The 15,876-nt window shown below is 43.5% G+C and overlaps 1 protein-coding gene and 1 long non-coding RNA gene across 2 annotated transcripts in view; one reads left to right on the forward strand and one right to left on the reverse strand.

Annotated features, from left to right (window-relative positions):
* Positions 1–5,582, reverse strand: part of tppp (tubulin polymerization promoting protein) — a 35,863-nt gene extending 30,281 nt beyond the window's left edge. Inside the window, exon 1 of the mRNA XM_080203021.1 lies at positions 5,502–5,582. The gene's annotated coding sequence lies outside the window, so the exon portion shown is untranslated. The remainder of the gene's footprint in view (positions 1–5,501) is intronic.
* A 154-nt stretch (positions 5,583–5,736) lies between these two features.
* On the forward strand, positions 5,737–14,478 carry LOC145352754 (uncharacterized). The gene is made up of 3 exons (XR_013888576.1): positions 5,737–5,844; positions 8,100–8,308; positions 11,378–14,478. It is a non-coding gene; the product is annotated as an uncharacterized LOC145352754 (long non-coding RNA).
* Positions 14,479–15,876: the final 1,398 nt, after the last annotated feature.

Consider the following 15,876-nt stretch of genomic DNA (forward strand, 5'->3'; position numbering starts at 1 on the left):
TATAATTTCAACCCCACATTCCTGCCTACTCTTTTTTTTATTCATTTGTGGGACATGGGCATTGCTAGCTGGCCAGTATTTATTGCCCATCACTGGTTGTCCTTGGAAGACAGTTGAGAGTCAACCACATCTCTGTGGCTCTGGTGTCAAATGTAGACCAGACCAGGTAAGGACAGCAGATTTCCTTCCCTAAAGGGCATGAGTGAAGCAGGTGGGTTTTTTGACAATGGTTTCATGGTCATCAGTAGATTTTTAATTCCACATATTTTTTATTGAATTCAAATTTCACCATTTGCCAGGGCAGGATTCGAACCCAGGTCCCCAGAACATTAGCTGAGTTTCTAGATTAATAGTCTAGCAATAATACCACTAGGGCATCGCCTCCCCTGATACACTTTCACCCCCACCTTGTTAATCAAGAATCTTTCTAACTCTGCCTTGAAAATATTCAAAGAATTTCCTTCCACTCTCTTTTGAGAAAGAGTTAGAGAGACTCATGACTCTCAAAAAAATTCTCTGCGTCTCTGTCTTAAATGAGCAACCCTTTATTTTTAAAAATTGTTACAGAATCTCTGACAAGAGGAAGCATCCTCTCCACATCCACTTTGTCAGTATCCCTCAGGATCTTAAAGATTTCAATCAAGTCATCTCTTACTCTTCTAAGCTCTAATGGATACAAACCTAGCCTCTCCGACTTTTCTTCATTTGCCACCAATTCCTGATTTTAGTCTTCTAACCCTTCTTTGAACTGCTTCTAATGCATTTGTTTACATCTTTCCTCAAGGTATCACTCCTTGAGGCTAAAGGGATCAAGGGACATGGGAGGCTGGGGGGCTAGGGGGTGTCAATGCAAGATCAGAGTATTGAATTTGCTGATCGGCCATGATCAAAATAAATGGTGGAGCAGGCTCGAAGGGCCAAATAGCCTAGTCTTGCTTCTATTTTCTATAGAAGACCAATGCTAAACAACACTCCAGAAGTGGTCTCAAATCCCACAAGGTTCCATCCTCTGCTCTCCTCCCCCAGTGTAAATATGTGATGGGTTCGGGCATGGGGTTTCCAGATTTCAGCACCATTTTGTCTAAGGCTCTTCCAGTTCGGTGACTATTTGGGTGATTTAGAGGGAAGTCATAGAGGTTTACAGCGTGGAAACAGGCCCTGCAGCCCAACTTATCCATGCCACCCCTTTGTTTTTAACCACTAAGTTAGTCCCAATTGCCCCCATTTGGTTTACATCCCTCTATACCCATCTTACCCATATAACTGTCTAAATGCCTTTTAGAAAGCAAAATTGCACCCACCTCTACTACCACCTCTGGTAGCTTGTTCCAGGCATTCACCACTCTGTGTGTGAAAAAACTGCCCCCTGGACTCTTCTGTATCTCTCCCCTCTCACCTTAAACTTATGTCCTCCGATTTTAGACTCCCCTACCATTGGGAAAAGATATTGACTATCTAGCTGTTCTATGGCCCTCATTATTTTATAGACCTCGATAAGATCACCCCTCAGCCTCCTACACTCCAGAGAAAACAGACCCAATCTATTCAGCCTCTCCTTATAACTCAAACCATCAAGTCCCAGTAGCATCCTAGTAAATTTTTTCTCCACACTTTCTAGTTTAATAATATCCTTTCTATAATAGGGTGACCAGAACTGTACACAGTATGCCAGGTGTAGCCTTATCAATGATTTGTGCAACTTCCACAAGACATCCCAGCTTCTACATTCAATGTTTTGACCAATGAAACCAAGCATGCTGAATGCCTTCTTCACTGCTCTGTCCGCCTGTGACTCTACTTTCAAGGAGCTATGAATCTGTACCCCTAGATCTCTTTGTTCTATAACACTTCCCAATGCCCTACCATTAACTAACTAAGTCCTGCCCTGGTTTGATCAACCAAAATGCATCACCTTGCATTTATCTAAATTAAACTCCATCTGCCATTCGTCAGCCCACTGGCCCAATTGATCAAGATCCTGCTGCAATTCTCGATAACCTTCTTCACTGTCCACTATATCATCAATCTTAGTGTCATCTGCAAACTTACTAAACATGCCTCCTAAATTCTAATCCAGATCACTCATATAAATGACAAATAACAGCGGACCCAGCACCGATTCCTGAGGCACACCGATGGTTACAAACCTCCAGTTTGAAAAACAATCCTCTACAACCACCCTTCCCTTCCTTCTGTCATCCAGCCAAGGTTGTGTCCATTTGGCTACCTCACCCTGGATCTTGAGATTTAACTTTATGCAACAACCTACCATGTGGTACCTTGTCAAAGTCCTTGCTAAAGTCCATGTAGTCAACATCAAATGCATTGCCCTCATCGACCTTTTTGATTATCTCTTCAAAAAACTCAATCAAATTTGTGAGACATGATTTCCCACTCACAAAGCCATGCTGACTGTCCCTAATCAGTCCCTGCCTTTCTAAATGCCTGTAGATTAAAAGTTCTGTCGATCAAAAGCCTGTGAGGGGGTATTCTGTCTCTCAGAATCCCTTCGAACAACTCACAGGCTCGTCGACCTGTAGTGCCCAGGCTCTTCCCTGCAGCCTTTTTTAAACAAAGGCACGGTATTTGCCACCCTCCAATCTTCGGGCACCTCAACTGTGGCTGTCGGTGATTCAAATATCTGTGCTGGAGGCCTGTAATTTCCTCCCAAGCCTCCCACAACATCATGGGATACACTTCATCATTTCATTATTCAGTTAGACAAAATTACTCCTCATCCATTACAGAATGTGGGACAAATCAGAGGAAGTGGAAGCATCGAGAGGTAGTGATGAAGTACAGTTGAGTGTCAATGTAGATGTGGAACCTGAAATTGTGTTCTTAGGTAATATCATCAAGGGGCAACAATATGGCTGAGAAATACAAAGGCACCAAGGATAGATCCTTGGGGGATTCCAGACAGAGCGAGAGTGGGAAAATAAACCATTACTGGTGATTCTCTGGCTATGATTAGATAGATAAGAATCAAACCAGACAAGCTTTCTCCCACAAAGTGACAGAGGGAATGTTGAGGACGATGGCGTGGTAACCACATCAAAAGGTTGAAGATGCATCAGAGAGAAATATTTTGTCACTGTCGCAATCACGCAGTATACCACTTATTACTTTGATTGGGACGTTCCAGTGGTGGGGACCTGTTTGAGAAATAGGCACAGATTTGATAGGTCCCAACACATTCAGGCAGTTTATAAAATCAAAGGAAGTTAGAGAAGAGACAATCGTTAACAAAGACACCCGAGTCTAATATTTGCTTTTTGAGAAGAGGAATGAATGCAGCAGATTTGGTGGGAATAGTATCCAAGGGAGGGAACCATTAATAACACCAGCTATACAGGGGCTGAGAAGGGAAAATGGGTCATCAGCTGTCTGATGGGAATAGGAACTAGAGAGCAGGGCGTGTATCTCATAGACAGGTGAGCTTGGATTGGATATGATGGGAAATAGAAGCAGAACTAAGACACAAGAAGGGTGGGGCAATAAATGCTGACCTAACCAGCCACACTCAAGTTCCAAGAATGAATAAAGAGTCACATTTCTAAATTTGAACATGAACTAGTTATTTCTGCTGTTGCTGCACATTTTCTTAAATGCAAAGACAACAGCAATAAAATGATAACTGACTGATTCCAATCTACCTTCATTTAAAACAGGGTTCTGCAGGGATGATGATAAAGGGCAATTTTTCACATGAAATCAAACATGTTGAGTATATGCCTTTGATTCCAGTTTGGAATAATTTGGGTATTTTCCCTCCTCCTCGTAATTAAGAGGAATATGAAAAGGAAGAGGCCATTCAGCCCCTTAATAATTGTTATTTAACTGGATTACACCTGGTCTTTATTTTAACTTCAGTTATTCCCCATGTTTCCATATCCTTGCCTGATAAAACCCTGACCTGAGTCATAGAGTCATTGAAATTTACAGCATAGAAACAGGCCCTTCGGCCCGACTTGTCCATGCAGCCTTTTTTTTTAAGCACCTAAGATAGTCCCAGTTGCCCACATTTGGCCCATATCCCTCTATACCTGTCTTATCCATTAAACTGTCTAAACACCCGCCTCTACTATTACCTCTGGCAGCTTGTTCCACCCTCTCTGGACATTTTTGTATTTCTCCCCTCTCACCTTAAACCTATGCCCTCTAGTTTTAAACTCCTCTACCTTTGGGAAAAGATATTGACTATCTAGCTGATCTATGCCCCTCATTATTTTATAGACCTCTATATGATCACCCCCTCAGTCTTCTACTCTCCAGAGAAAAAAGTTCCAGTCTATCCAGCCTCTTCTTTTAACTCAAACCACCAAGTCTGGGTAGCATCCTAGTAAATCTCTTCTGCGCTCTTTCTAATTTAATAATATCCTTTCCATAATTGGACAATTCATTTGAGACACTCTAGTACATAAAAAAATGCTCTCTGACACCACCCCCACTTTGTTTACTTTTAATTTTAGGTGGATAAATGGGTCTCCTCCACATGAGAAGTTATCTCACTTGCTCCTAACCCCCTTGGGGCGTGTTTCTACATGAAGGTCAATGATACAAATTACACACTGTGATTAAGTACAGCCGCTCCCCCAGATGGAGAGCTTTTGACCTGTGGCCTGCAGAGGAAGTCACCAGTAAGAGAGGAAACGCCTCCAAACAGCATTAGTCTCCCTGATAATGTGTGAAAGCAGGCCACATTCATTCGTCACAGACTGGGCTTCAATTTGTTCTGATTTACAGTTCACCTGTGATGTTACAAGGAAGTAGCACCAGATAAACCAGAGCCCTACTCAGCTGAGAACCTCCAAAACCAACTGCAATAAGTGCCCCAGAGCGGGGTCCAGCAATCAAACTCAGAACCTGTACCAGTTTCCATTTGATTTGTACACAACGTTAGAAGCACCGAGGCCGCCGCTACTCCTCTCGCCACAGACACTGACTGACTTGCTGAGAATTTCCCAGCCCTTTCTGTTCGATTCCAGCATCTGCAGTGTTTTGCCTTTACAATGGGTTTAAATGGTTAACCCAGGAAATTATGGCAGTCGAGACCGGTGACCATTCTACCTGTGCGTGTCTTGTACCACAAGCATTTTCACATTTACATCGCAAACTACAGTGAAGGAAGACCAAAAGTGTACATATTTAACAAACAAACCCAGATGCAACAAGGACCTCATACAGCACAAACAACTCTCAATCCAACCTCTCACACCCCAGTCTGAACCAGGTACCTTGCAGCTCAGGGTCAAACCCCTGACACCGAATCCTGTTCTGTGTCATGGGCAGCCCGAGCTATGTAGAAAAGCATAAGCGACAGCGGATCGTGGCACGGTCACCAATCTTGAGTACAAGGGGAGGGAGGCAGCATCGTCCAGCTCTCAGGACAGACTCTGATATGTACAAGAGTCAGCACAAGGATCGACTTTTCGCTTTGTGAATGGTACCTGGGACAAAGGCAAAGGGTTTCGGATTAGCCACCCCCCCGGATTACTCACAGCTACTCCTCAGCGTCTCCGCACAGACAGGTAGGGTAGAGGCAGCCTTAGCCTGGGACAGGAGCAGAGGGCGGGCACAGCCCATTGGCCTCTCCGCCTGCAGCCTCAATCCCGGAAATGGGCCACCCATTGGCGGAGGCGGCTGTCACTCAGGCGGGGACATTGACACACTGTGATGTTGCGGGGAGAACGCGGTGTAGCGATTTGTCCTTACATGGGGGTTTTCCCAAGGTGGGGGGGGGACTTCCAGCCCGGCTTCTCACACCCACTGTGCGGCAGGGTTTCAGTTTCTATCGCTCCCGGGGGCAATGTACTGTGTTTATCTGCCTGTGAATGTCTGCTGGTGAGTATCTGCGTGTGTGCGCGGGTGAGTATGTTGATGTGTGTGTGTGTGTGTGTGTGAGCGTCTGTATGTGGGTAAGCGTATGTCTGTCTTTGGTGTGTGTGTGTGTGTGTGTGTGTGGCTGCATGTGGGCAATAGTGTATGTCTGCGTTGGTGTGTGTGTGTGTTTGCATGTGAATAATAGTGTGTGTCTGTGTGTGTGTTTGCATGGGGTAACTGTGTCTCTGTTGGTCAGTATGTGTGTATGAGTGTCTGCATGGGGTAACAGTGTGTGGCTGTGTTGGTGAGTGCATGTGGGTAACAGTGTGTGTCTGTCTGTTGGAGAGTGTGTATGCATGTGGGGGGTGTCTGCATGTGGATAACACTGTCTTGAAAAAAAGTTTAAAGTTCATCTATTAGTGTCACAAATAGGTTTACATGAACACTGCAATGAGGTTACTGTGCAAACCACTTAGCTGCCACACTCCATTGCCTGTTCAGGCATACTGAGGGAGAATTTAGCATAGCTAATGTACCTAACCAGCTCATCTTTGGACTGTGGGAGGAAACCAGAGCATTTGGAGGAAACCCATGCAGACACAGAGAGAACCATGACCCCATGCAGACTCTATACAGACAGTGACCCAAGCCAGGAATTGAACCCAGGTCCCTGGCGCTGAGAGGCAGCTGTGCTAACCACTCAGCCACTGTGCTGCCCCTGCAATGCCTGTACTGTGTTGGTGAGTGTGTGTGCGGGTAAGTGTCTGCATATGGGTAACAGTGTGTGTCTGTTTTTGAGTGCGTGTGGGTAACAGTGTGTGTCTGTCCATTGGTGAGTGTGTGGAGGTCAGTGTGTGTGGGTGAAGGGAAATATAGTGGGACAGTGGATAGAATTACTGTCTCAACTCCAGAGATCCGGGTTCGATTCCGGCCTTGGGTTATGGCTCTCCCCTTGTCTGCATGGATTTCCTCCGGGTGGTCCGGTTCCCTCCCACAGTCGAAAGATGTGCAGCTTAGGTGGATTGGCCATGATAAATTGCCCCTTAGTGTCTGCATGTGTGTTTGCACTTGTGTGTTGGCAGTGTCTGCATGTTTGTTGGCAGTGCCTGCTTGTGTATCGGTACACGTATGTTGGCAGTGCTTGCACGTGTGTCAGCTCATGTCAGGGTTGTGCGGATTAGTGGGGTAAGTACATGGGGTTACGGACATGTGTGATAGGGTCTGGGAAGGATGCTCTGCCAAAGAAGCAGTGCAGACTCATCCTGCACTGTGGGAATTATATGATGCTATGATAGTGTGTGTCTTTGTGTTAGTGTGTGTATGTTGGTGAGCATGTCCTTGAGTGTGTGTGTGTGTGTTAGTGAGCTGTCTGGTGGGTGCTTGTGTGGCTGTGTGTTGGGAGTGTCTTTGTGTGTGTGTTGGCACACGTATTGACAGTGTCTGCATGTGTGTTGGCACGTGAATGTTGGGAGTATCTTTATGTTGGCAGTGCCTGCTGATATGTCAGTTCATCTATGTTGGGAGTGTCCGCATGTATGTTGTCACATGTTTGGGAGTATCTGCAAGTGCATCAGGAGTGTCAGTGCATGTTGGCATGTGTTGACAGTGTCCACATATATTAACATATGTCTGGCAGTGTCTGCATGTGTGTGGGCTCATGTGTTGGGAATGTCTGCCTGTGTATCAGCACTTGTGTTGGCAGTGTCTGTGTGTGTGCTGGCAATGTCTATGTCAGTTCATGTGTGTTGGGAATGTGTGCATGTATGTTGGCATGTGAGTTTTGGCAGTGTCTGCGTGGATGCTGGTATTGTCTGTGTGTCGGCGTGTCTGCATGTGTCTCACCATGTATTGGGAGAGTCTGCATGTGTGTCGGGACACTCTGCCTGTGTGTGGGTGAATGTCCACGTGTGTTGAGAGTTTCTGCATCAGCCTCTGTCTGTGGTCAGGCAGTCTCAACGTGCGTGTGGGTGAGTGTGCATGTGTGGGGTTGCTGGGGTGATCAAGTTTTTTTCACACTCAGGTTATTTGAGTTAGATGCTGACAAGAGTTGGCAGTGATTCAAATGTAAAAATGGGTTTTGGATGCTCTCCCTATGGAAGATCTCCAGTTGCATGTATACAACTGAAGAAGTGATAGGGCAATGACAGGACTGTGAGCTGCCCCCCAGTTCTGCATTTATGGACATATTGAACTTTCAAAATATGATGTGTGTTCAATAAGACATGTCTCAACTATTACATGAGTTGGTGTTAAACTTGACCCTTTGTGTTCTATAGATGACTGACCTATGACTTTGTTTTTGTGGTTTGTGATGGGGTCTTCACCCCCACCCCCGCCATCCAGAGTCATCAGGGAATGCAACCCTGCAACGGGCAGGAATTCCATCTGGACCTGGAAGACCCGCTTTGAACTTAAAATTTGCAAGAGAAGTACGAGACAATTCAAGTGTGGTTCTAATTCGCTCACTTAAACTGCCCCAATGTTGGTGAGGATTTCAAAGTCTACCCCTTCCCAAATCACTGTGCTTTAATCTCATTTCTCATCATTTTCATTGTGTTGCTATTGGATAGATGTTGGGCGGCACGGTGGTTAGCACTGCTGCCTCACAATGCCAGGGACTCGGGTTCAATTCCCGGCTGGGTCACTGTCTGTGTGGGGTTTGCACATTCTCCCTGTGTCTGCCTGGGTTTCCTTTGGGTGTTCGGTTTCCTCCTAGATGCGTGGACCCGAATATGCATGTGTGGCAACTAGGGGAATTTTGCACTAACTTCATTGCAGCGTCAATGTAAGCCTTACTCGTGACTAATAAATAAACTTTAAACTTTATGTTCAGGCATGCTAGAGCCAACGTTGGTATCTTGGGTAGAATGATTTCCTTCTGTGCTGTAGGATTCTGTGATCTGTCTATTCTAAGTAATATTTTCAATCTGTTGCCAACTTTGTGCACTGTGTCCACTTGCTGGAAATAATGAGAATTTCTACAGCTTTTGCCCTTTGTTTTGCTTCTTCCCCTTTCTCTGCAGGCTCAGTCTGTTGCTAGGTGCCGGCTTGGCCTCATTTTTTATTTGGGCTATTAAGTATTGTATCCTCTTGAACTGTGGCAGCAATAAGCGATACAATTGGCCTAAGGGTTTCTGAGTAGTTGGCTGGCACACAAACTCCGCAGCCCTCCAAGAAAGAAGTTGTTTATCCCACCAGTTTGCACTGGATTCAAACGCAGATTACAGGGGACAAAGGAGAATGCTGTAAACCATCAGATCAGCCAATCCCTTGTCTTGTATGCAAATTATTTCTGCTATTTCATATTGCGCAAGTAGTATAAATTGAAACTGAATTTGACCCTCCTGCAATCAGAGCTCAAATACTTTAAGAAATAATTAATTGAAAGAAATCTTAAATAGAAATGCAACCTCCTAGATGCAGACAATAGATTAACCAACGTCTGAAAGACAGAGTGGACTCAGAATTATGGTTGAATCCAGAATGTTATTGTGATTTCCTGTTTAGGATGCCAGTTCACTCGCTCTGCATGTTTCAAACTTTCTCTTTCATTTTCAGACGGGATATTTAATTCATGGCAAACACTCACCTCGTGGCTGTTGTTGGTGACGTGCTACTGCATTAACACGTCAGGGGGAGGCAGTGGTGTGGCTGCATTGTCAATGGAATTCTAATCAAGAGACTCGGAGCAAGAGCTGGGCTACTGTGTTCAGATCCCACCGTGGCAGTTAGTGAAATTTAAATAAAATAAAAATCTGGAATTAGAAGTCTAACGATGACCATGACCGTTATTGTTAAAACCCATCTGGTTCACCAGTATCCTTTAGGGAAGGAAATCTGTCGTCCTTCCCTGATCTGGCCTACATGGGACTCCGGAGCCACAGCAATGTGGTTGACTCTCACATTGCCACTGAAATGGAGGGCAATTAGGGATGGGCAATAAAATGCCAGTCAAGCCAGTGATGCCCACATCCTGTAAATGAATTTAAAAAACAATTTCTAATGCATATTTTGGGAGAGCAACATCATGTAGAAAGGAGTGAAATCTGTAGAGAATAATACAAGAGAGAAAAGTGGACACTCAAAGAGCTATCCTTCTGATTTTGACAGTCATGTTAAGAATGAAGGTGTCCTTTTTTTGCCAGTTCCCTCTAACCCCACTGATCAAATGTTTCAAAATAAGTTAAAGGGCCTCCAGGCTGTTTCAATATCTGGGGAGTTGTGAATGAACACTGTGCAATCATCAGTAAAAGTCCCCACTTCTGATTGATGGGGAGATCAATGATGGGCAGCAGAAGGTGGTTGGGCCTAAAACACCACCCTGAGGAACTCTTGCACCAATGTGTAAAACCCAATGAGACGTATTATTTCCCAGGCATAGAGAGTCAAGAGTGGGGTTATATGTTTACAATTTATTTGTTAGTGTCTCAAGTAGGCTTACCTTAACTCTGCAATGAAGCTACTGTGAAAATCCCCTAGTTGCCACACAACGGCACCTGTTCAGGTACATAGAGGGAGAATTTAGCATGGTCAATGCATCTAAAAGTCATGACTGTCGGAGGAAACCAGTGCACCCGGAGGTAGGTTTCACAAACACGGCATAAACAGACAAAGACAAAATTGCAAGATTCGCATTCCAACCATTATCTTGCAATTGTGCTTTTGTCTATATATACCATGTTTGTGAAACCTACTTCTCTACTCACCTGATGAAGGAGCAGCGCTCTGAAAGCTCATGATTCCAAATGAACCTCTTGTTCACTAATGACATTTAGGAAAAGAAAATTGCTGTCCTTGCCTGGTCTGGCCTACACATGACTCCAGAGTCTCAGCAATATGTCTTTTTTATTCATTCGTGGGCGTCACTGGCTGGCCAACATTTATTGTCCATTCCCTAGTGTTCGGGAGGCAGTTGAGAGTAAACCAACATTGCTGTGACTGTGGAGTCACATGTAGGCTAGACCAAGTAAGGACGACAGAGCTCCTTCCTTTTCAGACAATTGACAATGGTTTCATGGTTATCAGTAGCTTCTTAATTCCAGATTTTTTTTTTGAAATCAAATTCCACCATCTGCCGTGGCAGGATTCGAGCCTGGGTGCCCAGAACATTGGCTGAGTTTCTGGATTAATAGTCTACCGATAATACCATTAGGCCATCCCCTCTCTCTCTTTGACTCTTCCTTAACTGCCCCCTACAATGGTGTTACAATTGGTGTGAAAAATATTTTCTCACATTTCGATACCTGTCTGAAGAGTCCATTCATGCTGTATGTACACTTGGGAATTGTAGGGGCCTCGTATGCTGGAAATTTCTTCCCAATTTGCCAACTCTGAACTTCAGACAAAGCTCCAGGAAGGTAGGGGGCTGGGGTTTGGTTGTGGGTTTGGGAGGAACAGTGATGGTGGGAGCCGTGCAGGAGTTGGGTCGGAGAAAGGAAGAGTGGGGGAAATGGCAAGCAAATTCAGGGTAAAATGATCATTCTGTTTTATGTTAAATCACTAAGGTGCAATCTGCGGTTTGTTGCAAATATTTGTTTCTGTTACTTTGATGCAGTTTCCTGCTCTGCACATGTTCCTGATGCTAGCACTGCCAAACATGAGTGAAACTTTAAACGGTATCGTCCGACAGAAGTCACAGACTAATCACAGATGTGGCTCTCATTTTAACCATAATCACTAATTTTAGCAGAAAATACCTTACGCATGGTACAAATGGATGTACGTCACATGTGAAAGAAAAACAAAGAACTTGCTATTATAAGGCACTTCTCACAACCTTAGGACACTGCAAAATATCTTAAGCCAATTTAGTGCCTTTAAAATATAGTCACTGTCGGTGGATATTTACAGCAGTCACAACAAAGTGCCACTAAAAACAATGGAATAAAGACCAGATAAGATGTGTTCTTGTTGATTTGTTTCATGGGTAAATATTGCCGCGGACAACATCACCCCGCTCTTCTTCAAGTAGTTCCTTGGGATCTTTTGCATTTACTTGAGGGGACAGACATGGCCTGTGTTTAACATCTCATCTGAAAGACAGTGGATGACACGCACCCTCCCCCCCCCACAAAGTGCAGCATTCTCAGGGTACTGCACTTGGAGTAGTGACTTGGATTAAGTGTTCAAGTCTTTAGAGTTACGGCTGAACCCATGAAATCTGACTCAAATGATTCAGCGCTGTCACTGAACCACATTGCTTAAAAAGACTCCCACCACTCAATAACCAAAAAACACGCTCACAACAATCAAAAACCATTGGATGTTCTGCTTTTCATTTTACTTTTTCATAAAATAAATGCACAGAAGTAAAAAGTTCACATGTATATGCCATGCATTCATGAGTATGGAGATCACATGCCCAATGATGGTGTCCATTTTATTTCATTAGCCATGTCTATATTTCCAATTAACCATGTGCAGCGAATATATTGGACAGCTCTACTTTATACCAAACAAGAAGTTTGCAAATGCTCTAGGACATGGCAGGTTGGACTGCAGAACTACAGTTTGAAGAGATTTCAAAAACTAATGAAAAGTGCCATTAAAAATATGACTACAATCCAGCTGTACAGACGCATTTCAAAACTTTTCAAGTTTCACATAATAGGCACTAAAGTTCAATCATATAAATGGCTATAAATGTTAAAAAGTGACATATTTAGCACAGTATATCTTCCATCAAGAGTGCATTTAAACAAATCTATATAAAATCCAAATTCACACGGATGGTCTGTTCATTGTACCAATTGGAAATTACATGTCTAGACCATGCTGCCCATCACAGTGTCTAGCTATACGGTCATTCTTTGGTACAACACTAGTGAATACTACTTTGTTTTATCTAAACAGTTCATCAAATCATTCAGCCAAGGACATGTTCAGACTTAGCTGGTAGCCTAGACCAAAGTTTTAAGAAGATAAACATTAAAATGTTTATCTGCCATTGCTGATTTTTATCTGGGCATCCTGATAACCAATTATGAAGTGATGGTTCTTCGAAGATTGCTATTTATGATAATTTATTTTTCATTGATCACCAATTATTTTTTAACCTTAATACTAGTTAATCACCACCTGTATAACACACAGAGTTAAACCAATTATGGTCTTTATTAGAGAAGGTGCTGGATAATTGGATCTGGGTGGGGAGACTTCATTTAGCCATCCTATCCTTATTTGTTATATTTTGTAATAACTTCCTAAGTCAACATCTATACTGGACACTCCCTGGGTAGTGTATTTATTAGTGTCACAAAGAGGCTTACATTAACACTGTAATGAAGATTCTGTGAAAATCCCCTAGTTGCCACACTCTGGCACCTGTACATTGAGGGAGAATTTAGCATGGCTATTGCGCTTAACCAGGATGTCTTTCGGACTGTGGGAGGAAACCAGAGCACCCAGAGGAAACCCACATAGACAACGGAAGAAAGTGCAGACAGTGACCCAAGCCAGGAATCAAACCCAGGTTCCTGATGCAGTGACACAGCAGTGTTCACCACAGTCCCACCGTGCTGCCCCTAACTTAGTTAACTTCTCATATTGTAATTGCATCCTCCTGCCAATGCATGTGGTACGGCACCAGCACTAGGTGGAAGGCTTAGGGTTGATTGTTAGCCATGACTGTTTTCACACGCAGTTTCCATTATAAAAATTAACACAGAAAACTGTGATAGAAAAAAATCTACAGGAAGTGCGCATAGATAGAAGATTTTAATATAATTAACAAATTGAGCCATAAATCAACCTCATTAAAAATATTTTAACTTTACTGTGGAGCAAATGCTTTGTACTTACTGTGAAAGGGCATTACTTGAGTAGTGTAGGCCAGTGGTTCTCAAGCTGGGGTCGAGAGATCCCTGGGAGTCCACAGAAATCTCCCTGGAGGCTTGAGAAACAATGAACAGGCGTTAAGGGATCTCTGACAGCCACATGCCATCTTACCTTCGCCAACCTACCTCCAGGTTATATAATGTATGCAAATCAGAGAGCTAGTTTGTTCCATTTGTTTCTGTGAGTATGTTTCAATGACCATGTATCTGATGTCTTGGCCAAAAAAAATGGTCAGTTTTCTGATTAACTGCATGTTTTAAAGTTAACAATGTGAATTTAATCTGATCGTGTACTGTGTATAAGTTGGGTAAAGACTGGAACCTCTGTTGTCTGCATTTCAGTTTTCGAGCTTTCTGATTGGCGGCTAATGTTTCCACGGGACAAAAGCTGACACTGGAAAGCAGTTGTATAATCAGACAAAGTCAACATGGATTTATGAAGGAGAAATCATGCTTGACAAATCTATTGGAATTCTTTGAGGATGTAACTAGTAGAGTTGACCAAGGAGAACTAGTTGATGTGGTTTATTTAGACTTTCAGCAGGCTTTCTACAAGGTCTCACATAACAGACTACCATGAAAAGCACACTGGATTATGAGCAGTGTCCTAAGATGGATAGAAAGCTGATCAGCAGATAGGAAGCAAAGAGTTGGCATATATGGGTCTTTTTCCAATTGTCAGGCAGTGTCGAGTGGGGGACCGCAGGGATCTGTGCCAGGACTCCAACTGTTCACGTGATATATTAATGATTTGGAGAGGGAACTAATTGTACTATGTCCAAATTTGCAGATGGATACAAAGTTGGGTGGGAGGGTGAACTGTGAGAGATGCAGAGCTGTGATTTGGACAGGCTAAGTGAGTAGGTCTATGAATGGCAGATGCAGCATAATGTGGATAAGTGTGAGATTATCCCCTTTAATAGTAATAGGAAGGCAAATTGTTATTTGAATGGGTGTAAATTGAGAGAGGTGGGTATTCGGTGAGACCTTGCTGCGTCAGTTACTGAAACTGTGTGTTCAGGTACAGCAGGCAGTAAAAAAGGCAAATGGTATATTGGTTTTCATAGCAAGTGGATTTCAGTATAGGAAAAGGGATGTATAAGGCATTGGTGAGGCCACACCTGGAGTATTGTGTGCAGTTTTGTTGTCCTTACCTGAGGAATGATGTCCTTGCTTTAGAGGCAATACAACAAATGTTTACCAAGTTGATTCCTGGGAAGGCAGGATTGTCATTGGTGGAGAAACTAAATCAGTGAGGAATGTATTCACTGGAGTTTAGAAGAGTGAGATAGGACCTCATAGAAACTTACAAAATTCTAACGGGATTAGACAGGGTAGATTCAGAAAGAATGTTCCTGACAGAATCACAGAATGCAGCCATGCGACCCATCGCAACTGTACCAACTACAATACCACCCAGGCCTTATATCCATAATTCTAGGTAGTCCCCCGACACTAAGAGGCAATTTAGCACGGCCAATCCACCTAATCTGCACTCTTTGAACTGTGGGAGGAAACCGGAGCACTCGGAGAAAACCCACACAGACATGGGGAGAATGTGCAAACTCCACATGGACCCAAGTTAGGAATCGAACACAGGTCCCTGACCTTGTGAGGCAGCTGTGCTAACCATTGTGTCATCATGCCACCTGATGGTGGGGGGGGGGGTGTCCAGAATTAGGGATCATAGTTTGAGAATAAGGGGTAGACTTGAGGTGAGGAGAAATTTCTTCACCCAGAAGTGGTGAATATGTGGAATTCACTATCACAGAAAGTAGTTGAGGCCAAAACATTGTGTGATTTCAAGAAGAAATTAGATACAGCTCTTAGGGCTAAAGGAATCAAAGATTATGTGGGGGGAAAGGCAGGATCAGGATATTGAATTTGATAATCAGCCATGATCAAAATGAATAGAGGAGCAGGTTCTAAAGGCTGAATGGCCTTCTCCTGCTTCTATTTTCTATGTTTCTATGAGACATCAAAATTATTTTTGCAAAATAACTTTCTACGTTGCATTGTCCTTGGCTTTATTTTTAGGGAATTGATGCACTGAATCTGTCAGACCGCAGCACGGGGACTCAACATTCTACCAATGTGCCCTTAAGAGCTTATAATGGAGGGTTCAGTGGATGTAATATAACATGGAGTGTCTTGCTTACATTGTGAGTGAATTAAGTATGTGTGCACGATATGTGTATAATTGCATGTGTACAATCAA

Source organism: Carcharhinus amblyrhynchos, chromosome 2 (genome assembly GCF_965287045.1).
Source record: "Carcharhinus amblyrhynchos chromosome 2, sCarAmb.v2.hapA, whole genome shotgun sequence".
Classification (NCBI taxonomy): Eukaryota; Metazoa; Chordata; class Chondrichthyes; order Carcharhiniformes; family Carcharhinidae; genus Carcharhinus; species Carcharhinus amblyrhynchos.